We start from the raw sequence: 13,343 nt of genomic DNA, 5'->3' as shown, positions 1-13,343 counted from the left end.
GCAGCTGTACAAAAAATGTAGGTTGTCAGTATTTTTTTATTTTTTTTATTTTTTGATGTTCTTGAAAGTCTTTTATGCTCGTCAAGGCAGAATTTATTGAATAAAAAATACAGTAAAAGCACTAATATTGTGAAATATTATTACAATTTAAAATAACTGTTTTCTATTTGAATATATGTTAAAATGTAATTTATTCCTGTGATGCAAAGCTGAATCTTCAGCATCATTATTCCAGTCCCAAAATATATTTTTGTCATGTGCCATGTAAATGTCAGAATAATTTGGTTCTGATTAGAGTAATTGTTAGCATTGCTCTATAAGGTCCGTCTTTGGTGGTCCGAGCGAGTTTCACGTACAGCGCCGTCCCCGTCTGTGACCTGTAAGCGTAAAGTTTATCAAAATGAAGGGAAATTGCTGCGGTTATTCTTATTAATCTGTTTTCAAGGTGTAGCGGCTCAACTTCTGCTGTTTCAGTCTAAACATTGCCATATGTTTGGCTACATAAACACACAGGACAATGTGCAATCTGATGGCGATTTACACCTGATCCTTCTGTGTGTTGTTTGTGGATCACCGCTCTGTTTGTCCGACTAATCTGCCCGACCACAATCTTATTGCCACCAGTAACAGAGCTTCCCCCTCTTCTTATTCTACCAGCTGCAGATGCCCTGAAAGGCCAAATCAAAGTTAACATCACACTGAGCACAAATTAGTTATTGGTCTCACTTGCCACTATCAAATGATCTGCATCAGGAGTCTTTTAGAGGTACTTTACGTTGGCTGTCACACTTGTAGTTGAATTTCACAAAAAAATCACCCCAGAATCAAAAGAAAGACTCATACTTTCCTAATGCAAAATATCATTTCTAAGTTTAGAATTTTTTGCATTATTGCATTACTTTCAAGGACTTTTTTCCACCCACATTATGTATTAATGACCTGTATTATGTAAAAAATATTGTTTAAAAAAATACTTTATATACACTACCAGATTTTATTGTGTTTTAAAGACATCTCTTCTGCTCACCAAGCCTGCATTTATTTGATCCGAAGTACAGCAAAAAAAAAAAAGAATAATATTTTTACTATTTAAAATCACTGCGTTCAATTTGAATGTTTTAAAATGTAATTAATGTATTTCTTTGATCAAAGTTCAATTTTCTGCATCATCCAGTTTTCAGTGTCACATGATCCTTTAGAAATCATTCCCATATGCTGATTTTCTTTTTAAGAAACAAAATTATTATTATTATTATTATTATTATTATTATCAGTATTTAAAACAGTTGAGTACTTTTGCTTTTCAGGATTCTTTGATGAATAGAAAGATCCAAAGATCAGCATTTATCTGAAAGAAAAAGCTTATGTAACATTATACACTACAGCATTCAAAACCTTTGGAGGGGGGGGGGGGGGGGGGGGTAAATTATAGAAATTATTACTTTTAATTTTGCAAGGATGCTTTAAAGTGATGATAAAACATTTAGAATGTTACAAAAGATTTCTGTTTTATTCTATATACTTTCTATTCATCAAAGAAACCTGAAAGAATTCTACTCTGCTGTTTTCAACAATGTTTTTTAAGCAGCAAATCAGAATATTAGAATGATTTCTGAAGGATCATGTGACTGGAGTAATGATGCTAAAAATTCAGCTTTGAAATCACAGGAATAAATAACATTTTAAACTATTCAAATAGAAAACAGTTATTTTAAATAGTAAAAATATTTCAAAATTGTACTGTTTTTGCTGTACTTTGGATCAAATAAATACAGGCTTGGTGAGCAGAAGAGACTTCTTTAAAATACATTAAAAATCTTATATTAATCTTAATAAAAAAAACTTTTGATTGTAGTGTATAGTGTTTAAATATATTGAGTATTTCGTTTTTAGTATTTAAAAATATTATACTATATTAATATTACAAATCAGGGATACTAGTTAAATCCAAAACCATTAAAAAAAAATCTATTACTTGAAATAAAACATTCTTTATTATTAAAATCCATCAAATTTTATTTCGTTAATTTTGACGTGAAGCAGTAAAATAACTAAAACTGAAATAAAAATGATAGAAAAAAAATTCATATTAGAAATATATTTTTATAAAAAAAAAATACTCTTCACATTACAATAGTGAGAACTATATTGTTAATAATATTATATTATTATATTGATATTGATATTATATTGATTGCCAAGCCATTTCTCATTTTTGTTTGACTTGAAACAGTTAGAAATATTATACATGTTTTAATAAAAAATTACAATAGTGAAAACTGTCAAAAAGGTTGTCACAAGCAAAATAAAAGGTTCTAATATATTGTTCCTGACAGGTTTTGTGGTTCAGTGAATGCAGTGATTTGGATCAGCGAGTGCATAAGGAATAATACATCTTGAAAGTCAGATAACACTCGTTCTGGACCGTAGAGAACTTCAGGTTCAGCGTTTAGAAAAGCTCTCAATCGATTTCACACTCTTTGAGTGGTAATTGGTGCAATAAAAGGTGAAAGATACCAGAGACTTTCAAAAGACTGTTTGTCCACTGTTAGTCCACTTGGGTTGTAGTTTCTGTCAGAAATCAATATATCACAGTAAATTTACCAGTGTTGGGGAGTAACTAGTTACATGTAACAGAATTACGTAATTTAATTACAAAATAAATGTAATTGTAATTAGTTAAAAAACATATGTAATTAAATTACAGTTACTTCTGAAAAATGCCAGTGATTACAAAGGGGATTACATCTGAATTTTTTCACACACTCACCCCCACTTACAGATTTAATTGACTTCTTTCATAAATTGCATTGACTGCTCTAAAATGAGACACCAATGTTTCAGGAGTTTAGGACACATAATAGGACACATGCTTATTCGATAACTGTTTTATTTCCTATTTGGGTTTATAAATAAACTTTATTTTTTAAGATTAAAGCTTAATTCAATATTACGTGGACAATTTCTTAATTCCGTCATCCTGGTATCGTGGACTCACTCTATTGTTTCATACAAACGCAGCTGCTGCCATTTATTTATTTATTTAATTTGTACACTGTAATGGATTATAAGATAACATTTCACCACATAAATAATTAAGGGAGTTGTACTAGTTTGTTAGTTGTGTAAGAAAACTGGTAAGACTGCACTGTATACCTAAAATGTCTAATTTGAACTTGCCGTTTGCTAGCAACTGATTTCTTCATGAAAGCTTTGCGTTCAAATATTTCAACTCAGATCAGTGTTTCGTGTCTAATTTTATCCTAAACATCTAAATAATCTATGAAGCAGTTGTGTAATAAGTGGGATAATGTTGTTGATAATGTAGCCAGTTGTTACCGCAAAATAAAGATGTTTATTTTCCCCTACTTAATTTAAGTGATGAAGGATTTTGAAAGTCTGACAATAATCAATGTTGAGTGCTACTGTAAGATTAACTCTGCCTGGTTTAAATGTTTCAAAATGAATAACAGTTGAAAATGTTCTAAATTTAGAAAAGTAAAGGGTCCGTGTATCATCTGATCATTCAGTTATTCCACTTAATCTGGCAAACGAAAAATAGGCAAAACAGGTTGATGTTTCATTTTGGGGTTTTTCTGTATGAGCCAAAACATGACAGCTGATTTATTTTTTTCCGTTTTTCAGCTCGAAACCAAAAATCCAATAAACAGGAAAACCAAAACGAAATAATACGGCTAAATTACGTTTTTCTTTATTTTTAGCTTTGCGCATGCGCAATAAATAGCGGCGTAAAAGCCTGTCAACATTTGTGGTACACAATGTAAAGATATGTAGAAAATACACGTCATGCCAGCCGCACTTTTTTTTTGCGCGTCTAATCGTGCTGGGAGCGGTCAAAATGTATGTACAAAATATAATTTATTCAGAAACATTAAAATCATACTCATGTAAATCATGTATCATGTAATTTGTTGACAACGCGCATTATATACCCGTCTTTTTAGGTAAGAAAAAAATAATGGGTGTCAGGTCATGAAATGTTTTTAATACGACGGAAGCTGTATTATGTCATCACAATTTAATAAAAACATCCTAAGTTAGGCCTATTAATAGTAATGATTAATTTAAAACAACGAATACATTTTATAGAGAAGGTGAGCAAAGTATCAACGGAGCTTTTTGGAAACTCCGAATCAGTAAACACTGCGTGATCCACTGTTTCGAAGCGCTCCGATCGGATCTCGAATCATTTGATTCAACTTCACGATTAGACGCGCAAAAAAAGTGCGGCTGGCATGACGTGTATCTTCTACATATCTTTACATTATAGTGTACCACAAATGATGACAGGCTTTTACGCTGCTATTCATTGCGCATGCGCAAAGCGGTAAGACACAGCAAAAACTGAAAATAAAGAAAAACGTAATTTAGCCGTATTATTTAGTTTTGGTTTTCCTGTTTATTGTATTTTTGGTTTCGAGCTGAAAAACGGAAAAAAGAAATCAGCTGTCATGTTTTGGCTCATTCAGAAAAACCCAAAAATGAAATATCAACCAGGTTTGCCAGATTAAGTGGAATAACTGAATGATCAGATGATACACGGACCAAAAAGTAATTAGAAGTAATGTTACATTACTTTTATAAAGTAATTGAAAAGTTACACTACTTATTACATTTTAAATCAAGTAACTTGTAATCTGTAACCATATTACATTTCCAAAGTAACCTTCCCAACACTGAAATTTACAGTGTCGAAATTCAAGAACAACTAATATAGCAAACGTCCAAAAAACAAAGCGTACTTTATATTGTGTTTTTGAGGAAGAAGAAAACCACATGCGAGTGTTGACGGAGATCCAGCGAGCTCTTTTCGTTTCAGCCGCAGTCATTTGCGCATCTCTTGTCAGAGCTGTTTTTGTCAACTATCACATCTTAATGCTCGTCTTCCTTTTTTGTGTATTTATTACAGCAGGGAGTTGGAAAACACTGTCGACTGGAAACTTTTTTAATACCACAGGCTCAGCGGGAAGACACCGAAACCAATAGGCGCCGTCAAACTCCAGCATCAGCTGTCAACGAGACGGACAGCTAAACTAGCTGTTTGGTGGGAGGGAGAAGGAGGAGGGGACATCCCCTAAACCAGGAATCCATTACAAAAAGGCCACAGTTCCTGAGAGCAACAACATCACACACGCGACAACAGAAGGGGATCAATTTCACAGACGTTCTGCATTCATGCTGCCCTCAAAACACTATTAACATGCATTTTTTCTACACATTTGGGCGCCTCGTATGTAAATAGCCTCATCCTATTTCCGTCCGTCCTTCTTTCATGTCTGTTTGTGCTTTTCGGAAAATGTTTTTCATTTTATTTATACGCCAGTCTGAATCAGAAAGGTTGGCTATTTTTAATTACATGTGCATATTTCTTCTGCTTGCACTTTCAAGATTGCAAGAGATATTTACAAATGTAAATAAACTATGACTTGTGAAACGGCTTTGTGTTTACATGCTAAAATATAGCCTTTACCTTTAAGATGAGATTTATTCCCACTAGATTTGACACTAAGAGGACTGAAGGAGCAGCTACGTGAAATACGGGCACAACTGGACTTGAGGTCTGGAGAGGAGAGAACGCTGAGAACAGTCTGTAGTAGTGAGACCGTAAATAGAAGCCGCAAACGGCGACCGCTGAGGTCCAAAACATTTAGAAGAACACCACAATTGGCTCATTAAAAAGAGCAGATCCAGTGGAGGCTGTTGATATGGTTAGTAGTAAAGCTGAACTTCCTTCAAATAGGCCTGAATCTTTTTTTATATGTACAGTCGTGGCCAAAAGTTTTGAGAATTACATAAATATTAGAAATTGTCAAAGTTGCTGCTTAAGTTTTTACAATAGCAATTTGCATATACTCCAGAATGTTAAGAAGAGTGATCAGATGAATTGCATAGTCCTTCTTTGCCATGAAAATTAACTTAATCCCGAAAAAAAACTTTCCACTGCATTGTTAAGAAGGTTTCAGGGCGTCCAAGAAAGTCCATCAAGCGCCAGGATCGTCTCCTAAAGAGGATTCAGCTGCGGGATCGGAGTGCCACCAGTGCAGAGCTTGCTCAGGAATGGCAGCAGGCAGGTGTGAGCGCATCTGCACGCACAGTGAGGCCAAGACTTTTGGAAGATGGCCTGGTGTCAAGAAGGGCAGCAAAGAAGCCACTTCTCTCCAAAAAAAAAAAAAAACATCAGGGACAGATTGATCTTCTGCAAAAAGTATGGCGAATGGACTGCTGAGGACTGGGGCAAAGTCATATTCTCCGATGAAGCCTCTTTCCGATTGTTTGGGGCATCTGGAAAAAGGCTTGTCTGGAGAAGAAAAGGTGAGCGCTGCCATCAGTCCTGTGTCATGCCAACAGTAAAGCATCCTGAGACCATTCATGTGTGGGGTTGCTTCTCATCCAAGGGAGTGGACTCACTCACAATTTAGCCCAAAAACACAGCCATGAATAAAGAATGGTACCAAAACACCCTCCAACAGCAACTTCTTCCAACAATCCAACAACAGTTTGGTGAAGAACAATGCATTTTCCAGCACGATGGAGCACCGTGCCATAAGGCAAAAGTGATAACTAAGTGGCTCAGGGACCAAAACGTTGAAATTTTGGGTCCATGGCCTGGAAACTCCCCAGATCTTAATCCCATTGAGAACTTGTGGTCAATCCTCAAGAGGCGGGTGGACAAACAAAAACCCTCTAATTCTGTCAAACTCCAAGAAGTGATTATGAAAGAATGGGTTGCTATCAGTCAGGATTTGGCCCAGAAGTTGATTGAGAGCATGCCCAGTCGAATTGCAGAGGTCCTGAAAAAGAAGGGCCAACACTGCAAATACTGACTCTTTGCATAAATGTCATGTAATTGTCGATAAAAGCCTTTGAAACTTATGAAGTGCTTGTAATTATATTTCAGTACATCACAGAAACAACTGAAACAAAGATCTAAAAGCAGTTGAGCAGCAAACTTTGTGAAAACTAATATTTGTGTCATTCTCAAAACTTTTGGCCACGATTGTATATACACACACGCATATATAAACTTACAATTCTGAAGTCACAATCACCTTTAAAAAATAATTTTCTCTTTTTTTACTGTTCATGATTATTCAGGATGTCATAATTTTACCTTCTGGGTAAAAATACATACTTTTTTAGACTTTATCTTTTTATCGCAATAATTTTTCTTTCCACCATTTTATTCTTACTATTCTGAGTATATATCTAAAAATCTAGACTTTTTTGTGAGATATTCACAGTTATCTAAAAATCTTTTCCACTTTTTACTTTCTCTTTCTTTCTTTCTTTCTTTCTTTTTGACTTCATAATGTTTAATAATGTTGGACCTGGTTAAAACTACATACTTTTTCTGACTTTTTATCTTTTTATTTCAGAACTTTTTTCTTTTAACTTTTCTCATTTATATCTCACAATTTAAACTGTTTTGCTTTCATTTACTAGAAACAAATCTAAAGTCTAAATTGTGAGATGACCTTTTTATCTCAGAATATTTTTTTTTATCACGATTCTGACTTTTTTCTAAATGCTTGTCTTAGATCTTATTGTGAACACTTCATACGTGCATGTAAATAAACTCAGAATTTCACCTTGCAAAGATGGTCACAATTACCTTTTAAAAAACGTTCTCTTTCTTTGTTTAATCAGAATGTCATAATTGGACCTAACTACATATACTTTTTTAGAGACGTTTGACTAATATTTTATTTAGTCTGCATATAAAAGCCTTAAATTATATTTTTCCACAAAATGAATGTGGTAGCTAGTGTCCACCACAGCAAAAAATAAATAAATAAATAAATAATAATAATAATAATAATAATAGCAACATTTTCTATTGTGTTTACAACTGAAAATTGAGATGTTTTTTTAATTCAATTACTAGAAAAACAATTCTGAAACGGCTGAATTCTTTATTCTTTTTAATTTATTTTATATTACAATTCTTACTGTTTTCTCAGAATGTGTGCAATTTTAAGAAAAAAGACAATTTTGAGATAAACAGAATTGCGAGTTCTGAAGTCAGAATTTCCTTTCTTTTTCATTGACAAACTTTTTTTCTTTTCTTTTTTTTTTGAGTTCATAATGTTTAATCAGAATGTCATAATTAGAGCTTCTGGTTAAAACTACAGACTTAAGATAAACTCAGAACTGCAATTCTGAAGTCAGAATATAAAAACCTTAAAATATTTAGTTTTTCACAAAAGATTTTTTTTTTTTTTACTTTCTCGCTATTCTGAGTTTATACAATTTTTTTTCACTTACAAGACAAAAAGTCAGAAAGCAAGATATAAATTCATGATTCTCAAAAGTCTGAATTGTGAAATGATCTCAGAATTTATTTTATATACTTTTTTCTCAGAATATTTGCAATTCTAAGAAATGATCTTGCAAAGCTAGAAATTTAAAATAAATTCAGAATTGCAAGATAAAAATTTGTAATGCTGAAGTCAAATAATTACCTTTTACAAAAAAAAAATTGCCAGATAAACTCAAAATTGTAAGAAAAAATTCTTACCTAAAAAAAATGTATATAGCATTGTGAAATAAGGGCTGAAACATGAAATAAAAAGTCATGATTACCTGTTGTTGATTTTTTTGTGGCAGAAATGGGCTTCCGCAGCAAAGGCATATAGGTTTGGAATGACATGAGGGTAAGTAAATGATGACAGAATTTTCATTTATGGGTGAACTATTGCTGAACTATAGACAGTACTAATATAATTGATGTTTATGCACGGTGCCTCCAAGTTTAGAGAAAAAAAAAAGTTATTAAGACATAATTTTAGAAGGATTTATATACATGTGAGTGGTTGGGATTTTGCATGTGATTTACAGTATCTGACATCCAGGCAAAAGAACTATTTTATACCCCTATAATTAATAACAATGCAGAGAAATCTGAACCAGTTTAAGGCATTAAGCATGTCAAGACTCAAACATCTGGCAACAAATAAACAACTAAATTCAGCTAAAACATTTTGGCATGAGCTACAGAGATACGTTCAGCTTTGGATGCACCGAACTGCACTGCAGCCAGACAGACTTTACTTTTATTGCACTCCAACCCATTTCCTCCCATGCTGCAGAGACAGCCATCTCCGGGTCAGTCAAGAAACCATTCTCATTATTCATCCCTGTGTCACCTTATAAGTGAGTGATGTAGGATGTTAACCAGAAGCCGCTGCTGTGACTCTCCTTCCAGTCCCTAGAGCTGCTAATGCCTTTAATCATGACCAAAGCACAAAAGCTATATGGATGGAACTATTTTGCACACAAAGAAAACTCCGGAAAAAGCCAGGTACAACAACAGATGGCAATTAATACAGAGCATTAGGAAGCAATTTAGTCATTTTACCAGCGCTAGTGATTTCTCCTCAACATGAGGAGAAAAAGCCTTTACACCACATCCTTCATTTTACTTGATGTGGTGCAAAATGTGGATCTGCTCCCATTGTGCCCACTGATGAGGATCGAGTTTTATATTTACTTTTCACCAATGTGTTTTGCTCCGGGATGAATGACTGACTGACACATCAAACTCTCATTCAGCTGTCATACTTTAAGCAGTCGCATAAACAAGTGTGTTGGTTTACAGAAAGAGGCCTGCAGCGCTGAGGGTATTTGGGTTAGAGTATCACATGTATAGGAATACACTGGAATGCTGGGTGTCAGAATAACATTCCTTGATTTATGTCAGTGGGATTTTGAGGCTCTATAGAGCTTAAACAGGCAAAGACTGGATTCGATTGGACCGAGGCTACAACTATGCACAATTCTGTTTACATTTTGAGGGAACATGGTCAGTTTTGGACTATTGTGTTTTAATTATGAAATGCTCATAATTTAGATGACAAATTGATTAAAATGCCTTTAAATGACTTTTTTTTTTCAAACAGGTTTGCACTTATGTCATGATTTGATCAGTTACCCAGATGCACAGCCATATTGGAGATAGTCAGATGTAGACAACAGCATTGATTGCATGGTTAATGTATGACTTAATATGTTGTTCAGCTTATTTATGCTGTTTTAGCCACAGAGAAAAAAAAAAAAAAAAAAACGTGTGAAATCCTGCTAAATCATATAGAGAAGGACTTGGTAAGCAGGAAAGGGCACAATATTTTGAGAAACTAAAATGAATAGGTGGTAAAAATAAACAAAATATAGCAAAATCAATTAAGTTATTAACCTAATACTTCACCTACTTTTTGCTTAACTAACCGATTAAAATAACTTTTAACCAAATATTTGTATAATTCAGACGACAGAATTGTAGCTAAATTTGCAACAATTTATTTTTTTACTTTCTTGCTATTCTGAGTTTATACAATTTTTATTCACTCTCAAGAAAATGTCAGCAAGATAAAATTCATAACTCTTAAAAGTCTGAATTGTGAAATGATCTCAGAATTTATTTTTCTACACTTTTTTTTTCTCGGAATATTTGCAATTCTAAGAAATGATCTTGCAAAGCCAGACATTTAAAATAAACTCAGAATTGCAAGATAAAAACTTGTAATGCTGAAATCAAATAATTACCTTTTACAAAAAAAATAAATAAATAAAAAAAAATGATAATGATGAACTCAAAATTGCAAGAAAAAAACCTTAGTCTTAAAGGCTGTTGTTCAGCTTATTTATGCTGTTTTAGCCACAGAAAAAAAAAAAAAAAAACGTGTGAAAGCTGCTAAATCATATATAGAGAAGGACTTGGTAAGCAGGAAAGGGCACAATATTTTGAGAAACTAAAATGAATAGGTGGCAAAAATATACAAAATATAGCAAAATCAATTAAGTTATTAACCTAATACTTCACCTACTTTTTGCTTAACTGACTAAAATAACTTTTAACCAAATATTTGTATAATTCAGACGACAGAATTGTAGCTAAATTTGCAACAATTTATTTATTTTTTTACTTTCTTGCTATTCTGAGTTTATACAATTTTTATTCACTCTCAAGAAAAAGTCAGAAAGCAAGATAAAATTCATAACGCTCAAAAGTCTGAATTGTGAAATGATCTCAGAATTTATTTTTCTACACTTTTTTTTTCTCGGAATATTTGCAATTCTAAGAAATGATCTTGCAAAGCCAGACATTTAAAATAAACTTAGAATTGCAAGATAAAAACTTGTAATGCTGAAGTCAAATAATTACCTTTTACAAAAAAAAAAAAAAAAAAAAAAAAAAAAAAATGATGATGAACTCAAAATTGCAAGAAAAAAACCTTGGTGAGCAGGAAAGGGCACAATATTTTGAGAAACTAAAATTAATAGGTGGCAAAAATATACAAAATATAGCAAAATCAATTAAGATATTAACCTAATACTTCACCTATTTTTGGCTTAACTAAGCGATTAAAATAACTTTTAACCAAATATTTGTATAATTCAGACGACAGAATTGTAACTAAATTTGGAACAATTTTTTCAATTTGCATTTTAATCCACTTTATTATATAAGACAATTTTCCTCAGTTGCAGAAAAAAAACACTGAATCTAGAGAATGAGAATTAATTTGTTTAAATTCTGAAAAGGTGCAAAGTAGATTCTGCACTTTTCTTTTAAGTAAACAATTAACATATATAAGTTTTGAAAGCTGATAAATAATATAGAGAACTTGGTAAGCAGGAAAGGGCACAATATTTTGACAAAATAAAGTTAATGAGTGATAAAGACACATACAAGCAGTATTAATTAAGATATTAGTCTAACATTTCACCTACCTGACCAGAAATGATAAGAACAAACATGAATGTTGTTAAGATTCAGTTCAGTTTGGAAAAACCACAAAAGACTTTTGTTCCTCTGACAGTTTTTGTACTCTTCTTCTTAATTTGTAATAACTTTCGGCAGTCTATAGTATTCCAAATGGTTTTTCCCGATCTGGCCAAAACATGTCAATAATTGATCATTTTCAGCAGCAATAATCAGTCAAATATGCAAATGTTGTTCGATTTCAGTGGCAACTGTTTACGTTCAGTGCTGCCAATATGGCTGATTGATGACACATTGTGAAAAAACACTATGATAAGGAGCAAAATAAATAAAGCTAAAAATTCCTTTTAAAGTCTGTTTTTAAAGATTTTTTAGATGACAAAGTGATTAAAATGCACCCATAGCAGTATCCACATTCATCTAAAATAAAAATAAAAAATATGTAATTACTTACCCTCATATCATTTTGTTTACAAGCAGAAGACGACCGAAACTGTACATAAAAAAAAATCTTCGTAAATATGTCTGAAGCTTTCGAGAGACTTGCAATTTTTAATTTCATCAAAAATATCCTTATCTTACGAATTTGAAACGATACGAGGGCGAGTAATTAATTATAGAATTTTCATTTTTGGCTTAACTAAGTGATTAAAATAACTTTTTAAGGAAAGGAGGAAAGGAAAGGAGGTGAAGTGAGGCCAAGTATGGTGACCCATACTAGGAATTTGTGCTCTGCATTTAACCCATCCAAGTGCACACACACAGTAGTGAACACACACACACCGTGAACACACACCCGGAGCAGTGGGCAGCCATTGCTGCGGCGCCCGGGGAGCAGTTAGGGGATTTGCTCAAGGGACTCACCTCAGTCGTGGTATTGAGGGTGGAGAGAGTGCTGTACATTCACTCCCCCCCACCTACAATCCCTGCCGGACCTGAGAATCGAACCTGCAACCTTTGGGTTACAAGTCCGACTCTCTAACCATTAGGCCACGGCTGCCCCCAAATATTTTTTTACCAAATATTTGTAAAACTGCAACAATTTCTTTCAATTTGCATTTTAATCCACACTATGATTTAATTTTCCTCCATTGTAGAAAAAACACTGAATCTATAGAATGAGCAAACCAACTAGTTTAAATTATGAATAGGTACAAAATAGATTCTGCACTGTTTTTAATTAATTAAAAAGGACATTTTCGATCAACAGAGGGTTTGCACTTACCTCACGATTTGGTCAGTTACCTGGATGCGCAGCCATTGGAGATACTCGGACGTAAACAACAACATGGATTGCACGGTTAATGTACTCCTCTTTTTGATTAGTTATAACTTTTGGCAGTCTTTAGTACTCCAAATGGTTTTCCCCAGTCAGACTGATTAGTATAGCTCAAAACATGACAATAATTGACTATTTTCAGCAGCAATAATCAGCAAAATATTTGTTTTGTTCAGTGGCACCGATTACGTTCAGTGGCATCGATTACGTTCAGTGCTGCCAATACAGACGATTGATGACACGTTGTGAAATCACTCTATAATAAGGAACAAAAATAAATAAGCAAGTCTGTTTTTTAAAGACTTTTAGATGACAAAGTGC

At 33.2% G+C, this 13,343-nt stretch overlaps 1 protein-coding gene across 1 annotated transcript in view; it reads left to right on the top strand.

Annotated features, from left to right (window-relative positions):
• raly (RALY heterogeneous nuclear ribonucleoprotein) overlaps positions 1-5,445 on the top strand; it is a 146,909-nt gene extending 141,464 nt beyond the window's left edge. The window contains exon 10 of the mRNA XM_073852086.1: positions 4,931-5,445. The gene's annotated coding sequence lies outside the window, so the exon portion shown is untranslated. The remainder of the gene's footprint in view (positions 1-4,930) is intronic.
• Positions 5,446-13,343: the final 7,898 nt, after the last annotated feature.

Source organism: Garra rufa, chromosome 12 (assembly GCF_049309525.1).
Source record: "Garra rufa chromosome 12, GarRuf1.0, whole genome shotgun sequence".
NCBI lineage: Eukaryota > Metazoa > Chordata > Actinopteri > Cypriniformes > Cyprinidae > Garra > Garra rufa.
Note: the sequence above shows the minus strand (reverse complement) of the source record. Positions and strands in the feature narration are given on the sequence as shown.